The sequence below is a fragment of the Canis aureus genome, chromosome 29, assembly GCF_053574225.1.
Source record: "Canis aureus isolate CA01 chromosome 29, VMU_Caureus_v.1.0, whole genome shotgun sequence".
Classification (NCBI taxonomy): domain Eukaryota; kingdom Metazoa; phylum Chordata; class Mammalia; order Carnivora; family Canidae; genus Canis; species Canis aureus.
In genome coordinates, this window is record NC_135639.1 from 3,401,379 (window position 1) to 3,417,170 (window position 15,792).

The window sequence follows — 15,792 nt, forward strand, 5'->3', positions numbered from 1 at the left end:
GTTACAGCCGGAATAAAAGAATTAAAAATAGCTCACCTCTGGTTTTCACAGCCTGAGAGCCCTCACTTTTCAAAATGTAATAATCAGCATTCGCAAAAAAAAAAAAAAAAAAAAAAAAGAAGGAAAGAAAAAAGAAAGAAAGAAAAGACGACTGTGTTTATTTTGGGCCATTTTTAAGGCAAACGGGTCCTGTGGCTTGGGAGGGAGGAGAAAGAGCTGATATTTGTGCGCGTGGAAATCCATCTTTCTCCTCGCTCTCTCCTTCACTCTGGCTAATTAACAGCACGCCTGTTAGCTGGCTATATTTTATCCACGACTTAGGGGCTTGCTGCGGTTTTCTGGGAGGGTGGCTGCTGATTGAGCCAAACGTCTGTGTGTCTGGTTACAAGGCAGCGCTCGGCACAGTGGGGACAGCCTGTTGTACCTCGTGCGTCGACTGTGAGTTGGCCCTGGATGTTTCATTTCATATATCATTCGCAACTTGCAGCGCTGTTTCCTGAAGTCAAATAACCCTCTCCTTCTCTCCCATTATCACAAATCATTTTGTAATCCAACCCCCCAAGTTGCGTTAGGACACGGGCAGAGCAATAGAAGGCACAGTGTGGCGGCGCGACGGGGACGCCCGGCTCTGGAGTCAGAGCAGTGTTCCAGCTCCCTATCCGGCCCAGGCGTCGCCGCCACAGGCTACCTAGACGGGGGTGTCTTTTTAATTTTTCATTTCAGCATGATGGAGAAGGGCAAGGGGGGAGTGAGGGAGCTCAGTGGGCTCACCCCTCACCCCCCCCACTCTCTGCCGTGGGAACCCACCGTCAACGGGGCTCTGCACCTGCGGGGTCTCCATCCCAGCGGCGGAGGTCAAGTGGTGCAAAGGCCAGCTGGGGGCCACCACCAGTTCAACGCACCCCTCCCACAGTGGCTGCTGCAGCCAGGAACGGGTCCTGGGCACGTTGTCACCTCCCCAACCAGCACCCCAGACGTGGCTGCAGGTCCCAGGAGAGGCCTTGTCGCGGGACCTGCGATGCCAGTCCCTGTCTCCATCTTGGGGGCTTTGGGGAGCTACCTGCTTGCGCAGGGGCCGGAGGCTCAGGCAAGGTTCACTTCTCTGTTTCTCTATTTGTTTTTGATTCTTTGAACATCGCCTTTCTGAAGATGTATTGGAAGAAAGGCATAGCAGAGTAGGAAGAGTGAGTCTTACCCAGCCCCCCATCAAATACTTTATTCACACAATCATCATTTAATTCATGAAGTCTCGGGCACTCCCACATGGGGGGAGATCCATGGTGTTTGAGGAGCTTGCGTGTACTGCGTCATACCAACCCAGGTTAACCAAGTACGATATACATTCATACAGAGGCCCCAGTTTATTTGCAAAAAAAACAAAAAAACAAAAAAAAACAAAAAGAAAGAAAAATAGATTAACTATTATTTGAAACCAACTTGCCCTCCCACTTGTGGCACCAATTGCTTATAGAGTCTGGCAGAGGGGGCTGCTGCTCCCCTTTAAAATCACAGCGGTGGTGATTTCGATGGGCCGGACCCCAGCGGTGCCTGGTTCAAGTGGCCTGGGGGCCCGATTCATGAGATGGCAAACCTCTGGCCTTGTGTCTCCTGAACCTTCTTCCTGAGATTAAGATCATGCACCCATTTGTCCTCCAGAACACGGAGTGGCCTTCCCTGGGTGAGATGCCAGGTACAGTCAGAGGCTGTCTGCATAATCTATATCGTTAGTCACCCCAGGAAACCTTCACCCCTATTTCCTGAGGTATCACACGGAGGAGGAGAAAACGGACTCCTTGGGGGAATCATTTGACCCTAAATATGACACTGCCGTAGGCACAGCAAGCCCACCTCACAGCTGCCTTTTCCTGGTGGGGAGAAACAGAGGCACAAAGAAGTGATGTGTCACTCAAGAGCCATGGAAAACAAGGCACACTGTGGGAAGTTGTTGGAGTATAGGCTTCAGCTTTTTCTTCTTCCTTCTACCTTTTTTTTTTTTTTTTTGTTTCTGACATTGTGGTATACTGTCTTTATTTGGACCAAAAAAAACCACATTTATTTATATACTGACATTTTCAAAGAATGTCAGTACAATTTACCTTGAGCTCTAGTCAAAATGATCACTGTAGGTGAATACAGAATGTTTTCAGTAATGGCTCCTCCCCTCACTTTTTTTTTTTTTTAATGAATATTTTACTTTTTTGGCGTAGTCTTAGATTCATAGCAAAATTGAAGGGAAATCACAGAGAGTTCCCATATACCTTCTTCCCCTGCATGTGCAGAGCTTCCCCCACCATGACTTTGCCACACTTGAGGGGTTCGTTTGTTACAACTAATGAACCCACATTGACATGTCATCATCACCCACAGCCCATCGTTAACCGCAGGGCTTACTCTTGGTGTTGTCCATTCCCTGGACTTGGGCAAACATGTAATGTCAGGATGCACCACAGCTCATTTATCCATGGGCCACCTAAAGGACATCTCCACTGTCTCTGAGTTTTGGTAAATATGGATAAACTGCTATAAACATCATGTGCAGGTTCATATGTTCCACAGTTTTTGACTTCTTTGGATAAATACCAAAGAATAAATCATGTTGGGTTGTGTGTCCAGATTTTCTTGGTTGAGGGGAAATGAACTGTGGTCGGCTAAATAATGACACCCCCACCCCCAATTATGTCTCAATCCTCGGGACCTGCAAATGTTACCTTATGTGGCAAAAAGGAGTTCACAGATGTGATTAAGGTAAGGATCTCAAGATGGGGAGATTGTCCTGGATTCTCTAGATGGACCTACTGTAGTCACAAGGGTTCATTGAAGAGGAGAGCAGGAGGGTCTGTGTTAGTAGGAGGAAGGATGACAACAGAAGCAAGAGGTTGGGGTGCTTCAAGGGAGGTGTGCTAGCCAAGGAACGCAGGCACCTCTAGAAGCTGGAAAAGGCATAAGACAGATCCTCCAGGAGGACTCCAGAAGGGGTGCAGTCTTGCTTAGACTGGATTTTAGACTTCTGGCCAGGGATCTGGAATAACTTTGTTCCCCCTAGTTATAGGCGATAGTTAGTGGTGCTTTGTTATAGCATCAACAGAAAGCTAATACCCTAGCAAAGGATGAGTCCCTCTTGGGACTCTGAGTTGTTTGTCTTCACTGGAGCTCCAGCGGTTCTTGATCGGCCCTTGTCTAACAACTCTCTTTCGACTCTAGGAAAACTCATGTGGTGTGTCAGGAAGATGGAGAGCAGATTCTGGCCTCGGAGGAAGGCACAAGCCAATGCAAATCATTTTTAAGGTTCAAAAGAGCTGGTTTTTCGGTCTCGATGTTTTAAAAAAAATGTGTGTGCTTTTGTACTCACTGATTGGTTGCCCATTTAGTATTTCTGGCTGGGCAAAAACCCAGGAAGGTCTCATGAGAAAGGCTGAGCACATGAGATTGTCCAACTAACGATATTTGGATAAATTCTGGGTAAGAAACCAAGTTTTTAGATGCTCTTCCAACCCAAACGTGGGAGCTGTGTGAAATTTACACATCATTCCTTAGTGGTCTGCGGGATCAGCAGGAGTTGTGAAATGGGAACCAGGAGAGGCTGGAGAGCAACCCCAATCATGACCCTGGAGCAGGGGAAATTGCTTAAAACCCCATCGTAACTATATCCTGCCCCTTGGATGCAAAGGGGGTGCCTTGCAAAGAGAAGAGCCCTGAGTTGCTGGAGTGTGTGCCCCAGAACAGCAGTGCATGTGGTTTTCAGCCAAGTTCTGCCCTCATTGAGTGTGTGAGTCATGGGGCAAGGGGACCATGTTGTCCCAAGTACAATCTACTCACAGGAGCCCTGCCCTGCACAGCCCCAGGTAAACACCATGGGAGGTCACTAAGTTTCCTATAAAATTCTAAGCCCTTCCCCATTTTTGAATAATCTACTTCCTGATTTCTAGGCTTCCTGCCACTTGCTAAATGAAATTTCACATGAGAGTTTCAACCAAAGGTGTCTGGGAAAGCCATTGAAATTGTATGAAGTTCACACATTTCTGACAAACATATTCTCTTTACTTAACTCCCTTTCAAACTTTCTGGGATTAAGTTCTTTATTCTGCTGAATGGGATGAAGCACTTTGAGGATCCTAGAGTGTTGGTAACAAGCATTATTTTTATGACCCACTCTTATATTTCGGGCTTACTGATACAAGCTTGTATGTACATCATTTATATTTTTAAAATTTTTGACAAGCCAGTTAGATTCAAAAGTAAATAAAACACTAAGTAATGGTAAAACTTACTTATTTATGAAATACACACACACATACGAATGCTGCCACAGAAACACAAATGAGGCAGAATGGCTTCAATTTTTACCTTTGACACTCCTTCTTTGACTCTGCAGAAATTGTATGAAGCATGGCAGGAAAAAAGAAGTCAAAAGGAAAATGTGCTAAAGGTAAACTCAATTTTGATAGATGTAGCTCCATTTTGCACATTTGAGCTGTTGGAAATGGTATGAGAACAGTCAGGTTATCCCTGTGCTGTTGAGATATGCCGCCAAAAGAACAAGAAAGAGGATCAAACCTCGACTATAATTGTGAATCGTCCAAGAAATGCTTGCTGCCAATTTAGCATAACATAAAAGCCTGAACTAATTGACATGAAGTTATATAATAGGAATGCTCTGGGCTTTCAATAGGTTTTCAACAGAGCCATTTAAGAACTGATCTCAGTTGTAATTCACCAAAAACTGCTACTTTGCTCTGCATGTTTCATTAACAGTTAAAGCACAGATGGAATTTAGGAGCCACATGGTGGACAGAGCAGAAACTTTCTACAACTTGGGGAGAGCCATGGATGCCATAAAATGACACAAAAGACTTTTAAAAATAATCAATCCACTAAAACACTGAAAAAAAGAAAAAAAAGAAAGAATGAATCAGAAATTTGTAGGAAGCTCTGAGAAACAGAGATGAGAGGCAAAATGAGGAATGCCTCAGGAAAGCACTTGCTGAAAGCCTCTGAGATAAGAGACAGTGGAACTTGGGGGCATGGAGGTGTCTTCCCAGACTAACTCTTGCCCAGCAGAGTTTTCAGGAGCTGGGTGACTGGAAGTCCCAGCCCACCTAGAGCTGGGCACTGGGCAGCATCAGCTTTTGCCCAGGACTGAGCCTGAGCTGGGGAGATTAGAGCCATGCAGGTGTCGGTTTTCAGCAGGGATGTTGAGTCTCACACCCTAAATGTAGAAGGGCATATAGGAGACAGGGGAAAGCCCCTGAACCAAGAAGTAATAAGAAAAGCTCTCCCAGGGTTGAAGAAATACCTGAGTTCTCAGATTGAAAGGCTGAGTGTTGATAGTGTGGGTAGAAAAAGGTAGAAATTTAGTTTTATTATTGTGGAATTTCTAAGCACTGAGAGTAAAGTAAAATTATTAAAGGCTTCCTGAGAAGGGAAGAAAAGCACAGATACTTGTGAAGAATTAAGGATCATATGGACTTGAAATCTTCTCACAAGCAACACAGGTGAGAAACACTAGAGCAACATTCCCAAAGTTTTCAGGGAAAATGAGTGTGACTCCAGAATTGTATACCCAGCCAAAATGGCATCCAATAGAGTCAAATAACGGCATTTTCACTCTATAGAGATCCATAAGTTTACTCTGTGTAGAGTATCTCTGGGAGAATAGAGAAGAGACTCCAGAAAAAGAGCCAGACTGTGCAAACTATGTTTAATTTCTCACTCTGTGTTTAACCAAACGTGACCTTTCCTGTAGGCCACATAACCTCTTGCAATCTGTTTTCTCCGCTGGAGAATGAGGGTAACAATAATTTCATTTGCAAGGCTATTGTGAGGATTAGAGAAAATGAACATAAAGCTACCATAGTGGCCCTGAAATCTCTGTGAAATAAATCAATAAGCTTTTGTTCCTTCTACTCCCCTTGCCCCTGTCCACCTGTGTCGATGAGGCTTAGATTCACTGATGGGCAGGAAGGAAGAGTTCTATGAATGAAACAAAAATGATTTTATGCTTTCTAATTCCTAATCTTTCTACAAATGCGATAAGTTGGTAAGATTTCCCCCACCCACAATATATGCTACTCTTTTTTTCTCCTATAATTTTACCGGTATTGCATATGTTTGTTCTTTTTCAGGCAGCAGGCAATGATACTGTACAGACATCTGGGAATAACTGAATTTAGTAATTATAGGACCACTTTTACTTAGTAATTCTGGATACTTCGCAATGGTTTTCACATTTTCATATCTGACTATGCTTTCAGAGTGGATAGGCAAGTAGGGGGACTTTTATGTTCAGCTGCACTGTATTTTTATCATAGAAATATGTTGATTTCCTTCAACGTTCAAATGACTCATTTGAAGATAACTAAAGATGGAGCCAAAGAAAATAGACCTAATAAGTACTGCCTTCCAAAAATGATGAACATTTTACATACAGCTGACTAAAGTGGTTAAGGATTATGTCAAAAAAAGGATAACTTGAAATAATGTGGGTTCCTTTTTTACGGTGATGTTGGTGGTGGTGGAGGTGTTGGTATTGGTGGTGGAGGTGGTATTGGTCCTCATGGTGGTGGTAGAGGTGGTGGGGGCAGTGGTGGAGCTTTGAGAAAAGTTTCAACTCCGTATTAAAAGAAAATCCAAAAATGTTGCCACCTCTATGGAAAACAGTATGGTATCTTATAAAAACATTAAATATGGAATTGCCATATGGTCCAGCAATTCCACTGTGGTTATACACCCAAAGAACTGAGAGCAAGGTCTTGAACAGATACTTGTTTTATTTTTATTTTTTGAACAGATACTTGTATACAGAGTTCATAGCAGCATTATTTATGACAATCGCAAATGGAAGCAATCTAGTGTCCATCGGCAGATGAGTAGGTAAAGAAAATTTGGTGCATGCAAATAATGGAATATTATTTCACCTTAAAAAGGAAAGAAATTCTACAACACTGATGCTTGAGGACATTTTTTAAAGTGAAACAAGCCAGTTACTAAAGGCAAGTACTGTAGGATTCCATTTATATGATGTCTCCACAGTAGTCCAATTCAGAAATGGAAAGAAAACAGAATGGTGGTGTTCAGCAGCCAGGCGGAGGAGAGTAATGGGCAGTTGTTGTTTAATGGGGACAGTTTCAGTTTTGCAAGAAAAAAAGAGTTCCTGAGATGGATGGTGGTGATTGCCCCACCATGTGAATGTCTGCATTGCCACAGAACTGCACACTTAAAAATTCTTCAATTGGTGAATTTTATGTTATGTGTGTATTGCCACAATTAAAAATAATTTTAGGGATCCCTGGGTGGCGCGGCGGTTTGGCGCCTGCCTTTGGCCCAGGGCGCGATCCTGGAGACCCGGGATCGAATCCCACATCGGGCTCCCGGTGCATGGAGCCTGCTTCTCCCTCTGCCTGTGTCTCTGTCTCATTCTCTCTCTCTCTCTCTATGACTATCATAAAAAAAAAAAAAAAAAAAAAATTTAAAAATAATTTTAAAAAAGAAAAGCAAAACCCAACTGGGCTAGTTCAAAGCTACTTAACGTATGGGTCTTGACACAGACACACATTTAGTAGTACACATTTTATTAAAGAACACAAGGGAAAAGTAAGTGGGAGAGAACTCTGGTTGACGCTCTAACGCCCCTACAATCATGTATGGGTGGGGTGGTAGATGCCTTAGTACCCACCCTGGGCCCCTTTTTGGGGCTGTGAGCTCACTCCCCAGCTGCTGTGGGGCTGGCTGCTAACAGCTCACAGCTGCCCCTTCTCCAGAGACCTGCTCTTAGCTGAGGAGGGCTGCGTTGCCAGGGAGATTACGCACACTCCCACCTCCCAGGCGCCTGCGATCTTCAGCGACCAGCATTTTTCCACTCAAATTATGATTTTTATCCATGTTGTTTGATGTAGCTCTAGAATAGATCATTCATTTTCGGTGTTGTATATAATATTCCTTTGACTGCTCCTATCCACATTCACCTATTCATATCCTGTCAATGGGCTTTTGGGTTATTTCAGCTTTTTTCCTTCATTTTTTTTTTTTTTTTTAACGATGGATAAAACCACACCAAACAGTTGTGAGCATTCTCGTAAAAATGTGCAAGGATTTCACTAGGATGTGTACCTAACACCACACCTCCTGGACTGTAGGGCAAAGAAATGGGTAAATTGGCCAGATACTGCCAAATTTTTGCAAAGTGGTTGTGCCAATTTACACGTCTACTAGCAATATTTAACATTTTTTCATTCACCCACATCTTTCCCCAAACTTGGTGTTATGAGGCTTCTGAAGGTTTGCCAATTTAGTGGTAAAATGCATGTCCTCGTAGTCTTAACTATGTCGAGTGCTAATGAGACAAAGCCACTCTTCATATATTTTTGTGTCATTCATATTTCTGCAAAATATCTCTTCATGTCTTTTGCCTAGTTATAATTTGCTCATTTTTCAAAGTCATAGAGTGTTATTTCTATGAACCCAGCTATAATTTACTTTTTCAAACTGTAGAGCCCACAGTATGATTATGCCTTGGTTTGTTTATGCATACTTTTGGTTCTCACAAATGATGCTGCTATGACCATTTGCACACATGTTTTTTTGGTATGCATGTGCAAGCTTTTCTTTTGGGAATATACTAGAATGAAATGGTTTGGTTATGGTGTGTGCATATAATTAATTAGTAGGTTAATGCCAAATAGTTTCTCAGAGTGACTGGATCAGTTTACTCCCCTGTCTCCAATGTGTCAGAGTTCTGGTTGCTCCACATTTTTGCCAACATTTAGTGTTGTTGGTCTTTTAAATTTTAGGCATTCTGTTGGGTATGGGCTACATACCCAATATACATACAACATTTAGAAGGTTCTAACTGCATTTCCATTACCTCTAATGAGAAAGAAAACCTTCTCCTTTATTTGTTGGCTACTTAGATATACTTTTTTATAAAATGCCCCTTTAAGTTTTTTGCTTATTTTTCTCTTTTTCTTAATGATTCATAGGAACTATTTATATACTCTAGATGTAAAACCCTTGTCAGTTCTAAGTGTTGCAGGCCTCTACAGCTTCTACAGCTTGCTTTTCTGTTTTCTTAACACTGCTTGGATGCACAAAAATTTGTCATTATAATTAATTCCAGTTTATCAGTCTTCTTGTTTAGGTGAAGAGCTTTCTTTCTATATCCTATTTAAAGTTTTTCTCTAAGCCAAATTCTTTGAGAAATTCTATTGTGTTATTTTCTAGATGCTTTATTGTTTATTATTTATGTTTACACTTGCAACCTATTTGTGAATCAGGCATATGGGAGTTTATCATGCATATTTCTCTAGTTGTATTTGGAAATATTCATGATAAAAATTTGTAAAAGAAAAATTATAAAATTTAAAAAATTATAAAGATTATAAAATTATATTTGCTTTGGCTTTGCATGATCTTCAACCACATGTTTGTAAATAGTGAATCTGTGTTGAATTTTTGTCAGATTTATAGGCCTCAATTGATATAACCATATGATTTTAGTCTTATAATTTACTTGTGTAGTGAATGATATTAATAGATTTCAATAAGTTTATTATTCCTATTGTTTTGGACTCACCTACCTTAGTCGTGATAAAATATCTCTTTGAATGGATTTGATGGGCTCATGATTTGTCTGAGTTTGTTTACTTATGCTCATGACTGAGATTGGTCTAATATTTCCGTTTTTGTGTTGTCCTAGTCAAGGCAAGTTTAGACGATGAGGCTTTGCCAGTTTTATGGAATGAGTCAGAGAGCATTAATTCACTGTGTTCTGTGGAGTAGTTTCTACAGGTCAGAGTGATCTCTTCCTTGGCAGTTTGGTAAAATTCACTAGAAAATCACTTGGGTCTGGTATTTTCTTTCTCTGAAATATTTTAAAACAGTGATTTAATCTTTAGAAGTCAAAGGTCATTGTTCTTGAATCAGCTTTGGTTAGGAATTTTTTTTCTAGAAGTATTCTTACTTTATCTAATCTCCTAGGTTTAGTGCCATGAAGTCGTTCAGGGCATTTTCAATAATTGTTTTGAGGATGAAGGAACAGTAGAGGGAGAGGGAAAGGGAGAGGGAGGGGGAAGTAGACTCCTTGTCGAGATCCCAGGATCCCGAGATCACGACCTGAGCCGAAATCAAGAATTAGACGCTTAACCGGGTGTACCACCCGGGTGCCTCAAGGGCATTTTAAAAATATCTTCTAAACAAAGCAAACAAACAAACAAACAAACAAATATCTTCTAAACATTTTCTGGATTTACTGTTTGGTTCCATTTTATTTCTAATGTTATTTGCATCTTTTCTCTTGAAAACTATTGCCAAAGATTTATCTATTTTGTTTGCAAAGAACTGGCTTTGACCATCTTCTATCTTTAATCTTTTTCTCTCTTTTCTTCTCCACAATCCTCTGCGCTGGGCCACCTTTCCCTCTTCACGTGAGAATGCAGGTCTGTATATTTTCCCACACATCCTGATTTTTGTACATCACACATGCTTTCATGTGTAACATTTACCTCATCTCTTCATCATAATTTAAGCATTTCTATTATGATTTTTTTCTTTGATCATTAGGTCATTTATAAATATTTTTAAATTTTTTAAAATAAAAGGTTTTTAGTCTTTTTTCGTTATGGCTTATAATTTCAATGCTTTGTGCATGTGTATGATTATATGATCATTTGTACGAAACCAATTTTTAGGGTTTGTTGAAATTTGATTTATGACCCAGTACACGGACTTATTTTATAAAAGTTTTACTTGTGTTCGGGAAGAGGTCATTTCCAGGTACAGAGTTCTATATATGATGATAATCAAATGTATTAATTGGGATGTTCAGTCTTCTTTATCTTTACTAATGTTTTGGCTATTTAACCTACAAATATGTTATAATCTCTCCCTGTGTGGATGGATTTGAACATTTCTACCAATTAAACTGTCAATAAGTTTTGTTGATGTTTGTGAGGTTCCCTTATATTGTTCATAGAATTTTAGAATATTTTAATCTTCCTGGTAAATTGAACATTTGTCTGCATACTGTGTATCTCTTATTTTCTCTCCCTAATATTGCTATTTATAGTAAAGTGTATTTCATACTCAGATTTTTCATCATTTGCTTCTGAACCTGTCCACATTCTTATGCTTTATAGATCTCTCTCTTGTAAGAGTATCAGTATCTAGAGTTTTAAAGTCTCCATATTTTAATTGGGAATTTAGCCAAAGAAGATTTATTATTATTACTGATATACTTGAGTGGTTTACTCCACTGTGCATTTGCTTTCTATTTATCTCATTTTAATGCCTCTTTTTTCTTTTTTTTTTTTAAAGATTTTTATTTATTTATTCATGAGAGACGGGGGTGGGGGTGAAGAGACCCAGGCAGAGGGAGAAGCAGTCTCCTTGCAGAGAGCCCGATGTGGGACTCGATCCTGGGACCCCGGGATCACGCCCTGAGCCGAAGGCAGGCGCTAAACCACTGAGCCACCCAGGGATCCCTCTTTTTTTCTTTTTTGCTACTAAACATTGATTTAGTTTCTTTTTGTTGTACTCTTAATTTTATTTTCTTATCCTATTGCCCCATCTTCACTGACTTTGAAATAGTGCACCTTAATTTTTCTTATTAGTTGCTACACTTGAAAATTTATTATGCATATTAAGCTTAAGAAAACCTAGATAATTTTTCACATCTCTTCTGGAACAATACAAGTATCTGAGAGCAAACTTTAATGGCCCTTTTGACTTATGTATTGTCATTTTGAAGTGTTAATTCTGTCCTTGTTTGTCCCCACAAATTAGACATTACAATGATTATTACTTCACATAATACTTGTTTAGATTTTCCTTCTGTTTGTTTTTCAGTTTTTTGCATCTCCCATTTCCCTCTAGAATATTTTTCTTTCCTGCTCTCTTTTTTAAAGTGAAAATATGTTTGTTCTATTTTCACTTAAAAAAAGATTTTATTTATTTATTTGACACAGAGAGAGAGCATACACGGGTGAAGCAGCAAGCAGAGGGAGAGGGAGAAGCAGACGCCCCACTGAACGGGGAGCCCGATACGGGGCTTGATCCCAGGACCCTGAGATCATAACCTGAGCTGAAGGCAGACGCTTCACCAACTGAGCCACCCAGGCGCCCCTTTATTTTCACTTTCAAAAGGAGCTTTTGTGGGCACGTACTTCCGGCTCACTTAACACTTTAGAGATACAAATCCATGGCCTGGTGGCTTCCCTTGTGGCTTCTGAGAAGTTGCTGTCAGCCCGATAGCTGTCCCTTTGTGGGCGATTTGCTTGTGTCTCCCGTTGCTTGAAGAACTTTTCTTTGTTCAGATAGATCTGTGCTCCTCTTCTGTTGCCTCCCCCACGTGGAGTCTCATTTCCTTGTATGTATGGAATATCTTTGACCGTCAACTCATATTTGATAGATGTTGTTCACTGAAAACGCTGGCAGCCTATTTGAGCATAGTTTTCTCCTTAGAAGATTTTATTTTGGTTCTGCTTGCACTGGGAGCCAGGAGCCACCATTGACACGGGCCAATTTGAGTCTGATTCTGGAGTCTCAGCCTGAATCTGGGCATGCTAGTACCTGCCCTCCTTCCTGCCTGTGGTCCAGAGTTTGTTCCCACATGTGCAGTGCTGATGTTAGCATGCTGGCCCCTGCACTGGCTTCAGTGCACACGTTTCCTATCTGGTTCCCACCTCTGGCTCGCTCTCACTGCTCAGATTTTAGCTCACATTTGGGGGCATTTCCTAGTTTCTTTACTTTCTGTGAACCTAGCAATCCACTTGCAGTTATGTTTGAGGTAGGATATAGCAGTTCTGAGTGGAAAGCTCTTCTGTGTAACTGGTCTACCTGCCTGCCTTAAAAAGAACCCTAGTGGCCCTTTCGTGGACTCACTTCTGTTCTAATCTGACATCGTTTTACTTACTGTGTGTGGGTGAGGTGGCTTTTTGCACAGCTGAGAAGTATCTTTCCCGATCATTTACTTATAAACTAAAGAGAAGTAGAGCAGTCAATCCTCTTCAGATACTTGGAAATTTGGAAAACCTTTCCTGCTCCAGTGAATTTTTCAGACTCTCGAGGCAGATGCCTTTTTTGATCCCTCTTCTTCTAATTTCCAGGGTGCCTTTGCTGAGGGTTTGGCAACTGCTCAATACATATTTGCTGTTTGGCTGAGTCCAAATATTCTACTTTGTCTCCTAATCAGAATGTCTGATATATTTACTTTGGTTTGCCAAAGAAAAGCAGAAATTGAAAATTTCTGAATTATGTGGACTGGGGATTTTGATATGCACAGAAAAGTTATGCTGGAACAAGGATTTGAATTTATGACATTAAAGGAAAAATGGCTTATTAAATTACATGTATTGTTTCTTTCCCCCCATTTTGTTAAATTTGGAAGGAATTCAATTCTGTCATAAGAAATTGTAGCTCAAGTTGGTCCCACCCACTCCAGCTGTTCTCCTGAGCATTAACAGATTCAAGGAAGGTGTGGGTAACAGACTCCAAGGCAGCCTCTATCTCCTGATGTCCACCCTCTTATCGGATGCCCTTCCCCGGAGCGTAGGTGGGCCCTGTGCACTCCTTTGCCCAGAAGAATACAGTAAATGTGATCATGTGCATGTGGATTCATTACACACGACTGCAACATCTGCCTTGCTGAGAGACTTTTTTCCTTGCTGGCTTTGAAGAAGCAAGTTGCCATATTGTGAGGACCATCTGGAGAGGGCCACATGGCAAGGAGCTGAGAGCAGTTTCTGGTCAATAGCCAGCAAGAAACTGAGAGGTCCTTGGTTCTTTAGCCACAAGAAAATGAATGCTTCCTGCCACCATGGGATGTCAAAAGTGGACCCTTTCCCAACTGAGCCTCCACATGAGACCCTAGACCTCGCCCACACCTTGACTGCAGCCCTCTAGAGTCCCCAGCTAAGCTCTGCTCGCAGAAACTATGAGAAAATAAATGGACATTATGTCGAGCCACTGAGTCTGTGGCAATACTGTGGCGTAGTAGTAGATAACGAGCAACAGCTAACAGAAGAGCTGTTAGACTCTCCTCTTCAAGATAATCTGCCAATATTTTTCAAAGCGGTGTAGATATTAGAGGCATACAGTAGTTCTTTCTTTATCTTTTGGCTGTAGACTCTGGGTTGGAATTACGTGGCTATCAAATTATAGACGGTTTGGAAAAACTGAAAGGCTCACTTGGAACGTGAGCTGTGGATTTTGGCAGAGCGCTGGGTAGTGCACAGTGAGTTCTGCCTTTTGTATCCAGAATGTCTCACATGTGCCGAGCAGAAGAGAGGCGGCCACGGGTTCCCACTGTCGGGGAAGCGCAGTGTGGCAGGCCGTGACCTTCAAGGGCTGCTGTAGTAGCTGAAATCACAGCTTTTTATGCCCTGGCTCTATTAGAGAGAATAAAACATCTGTCCACATAGGAGACAGATAAGATCTTCAAAATAAAGATGTCTGAAGATCCCATGCACAAAACACCTTTCCACCTGCTTGCTTAATATAATGTAGCCATTACGGCAATAAATGTTTCTAATAAAGTATGAAAATGGATTGTTTGCTTTGCTGCTTGTATGAACTCTCATTTCTCTTTTTATGATATTGAAGCTGACATTTGCTTACCCTTTATCAGTGGAATATTTAATCAAGTCCAATCTGTAAGAAGCAAGAGAAATTTTTATTTTATTTAAAACCTGTCCCCCATGTGAAAGGCCTAGGGACTGGACAAGGCCCATAGAACAGGTGGGACTGTTACGGTTACAAATGCCAATCTGGAGGGGGTCTGGGAAAGATGGGGTGCTGCGGCCGTGTGGCCGGCACCTGGGCTTGGTGATGCTGAGGTTCCGTTGAGTTTTAAATTGATGCCTATCACACCTGGTTTCGGAACTGCCTTCGTTCTTGTCGCTGACTGTCTCAAAGGTTTAGGTGAGGGGATCCCTGGGTAGTTCAGCGGTTTAGGGCCTGCCTTTGGCCCAGGGCGCCATCCTGGAGACCAGGGATCGAGTCCCGCGTCGGGCTCCCGGCATGGAGCTCACTTCTTCCTCTGCCTGTGTCTCTGCCTCTCTCTCTCTCTCTTTCACTGTCTATCATGAATAAATAAGTGAATAAATCTTAAAAAAAAAAAAAAAGGTTTAGGTGAATCTGGTTCCTGTCTTTGTCCTATTGCACCACCTTCAGTGACTCCCCAAGGTCAATGGGATTATGTTCAATGTCCTGAAGACAGCAAGCAGGGACATCCCTAGTCTGCATGTAATCTCTCTTCCCTTCAGGCCTCCAGTGGCCCCGTCCACCCCAGCCCTGCCAGGGCCCCTGGTCATTTGGCTTGCCCTCGCCTGGGCTCCTCACACCTGCCTCCACAGCTTCACAAGTCCTGACCTCTTGTCCTCAAATGCTCCTCTTCCCTCACACTGGGAGCTCTACCCCTATTCCAGGGTCTGATGCAAGTGTTACTTGTTCCTAGAAATCTTTCCTAAATCCACCTTGCTACTCTTGCAATTTCTGCGTGGGTGTGTGTGTGCATGCACAGCAGTTCGTATCCACGGGCACTTGTCCCTGGCTTGGCGTTATGTGCGTGTCTTGGTTTCTTCCAGGGCAGGGGTGATGGCATGTCATCCTGTAACCCCAGCACATAACACAGGGTCTCTCACAGAGCAGGTGCTTCAAAAAATCCTGCCGTGTGGACAGATGGTTCAAGAAACGTAGGAAGGGATTTAAGACTCTATTCTGTGGGTATTTTTCGAGGTGTCCAGTGCAGACAGCTTTTTGGGGAAAAAATTGCTTAGTTACTAAGAGCTCTTCAAATAGATC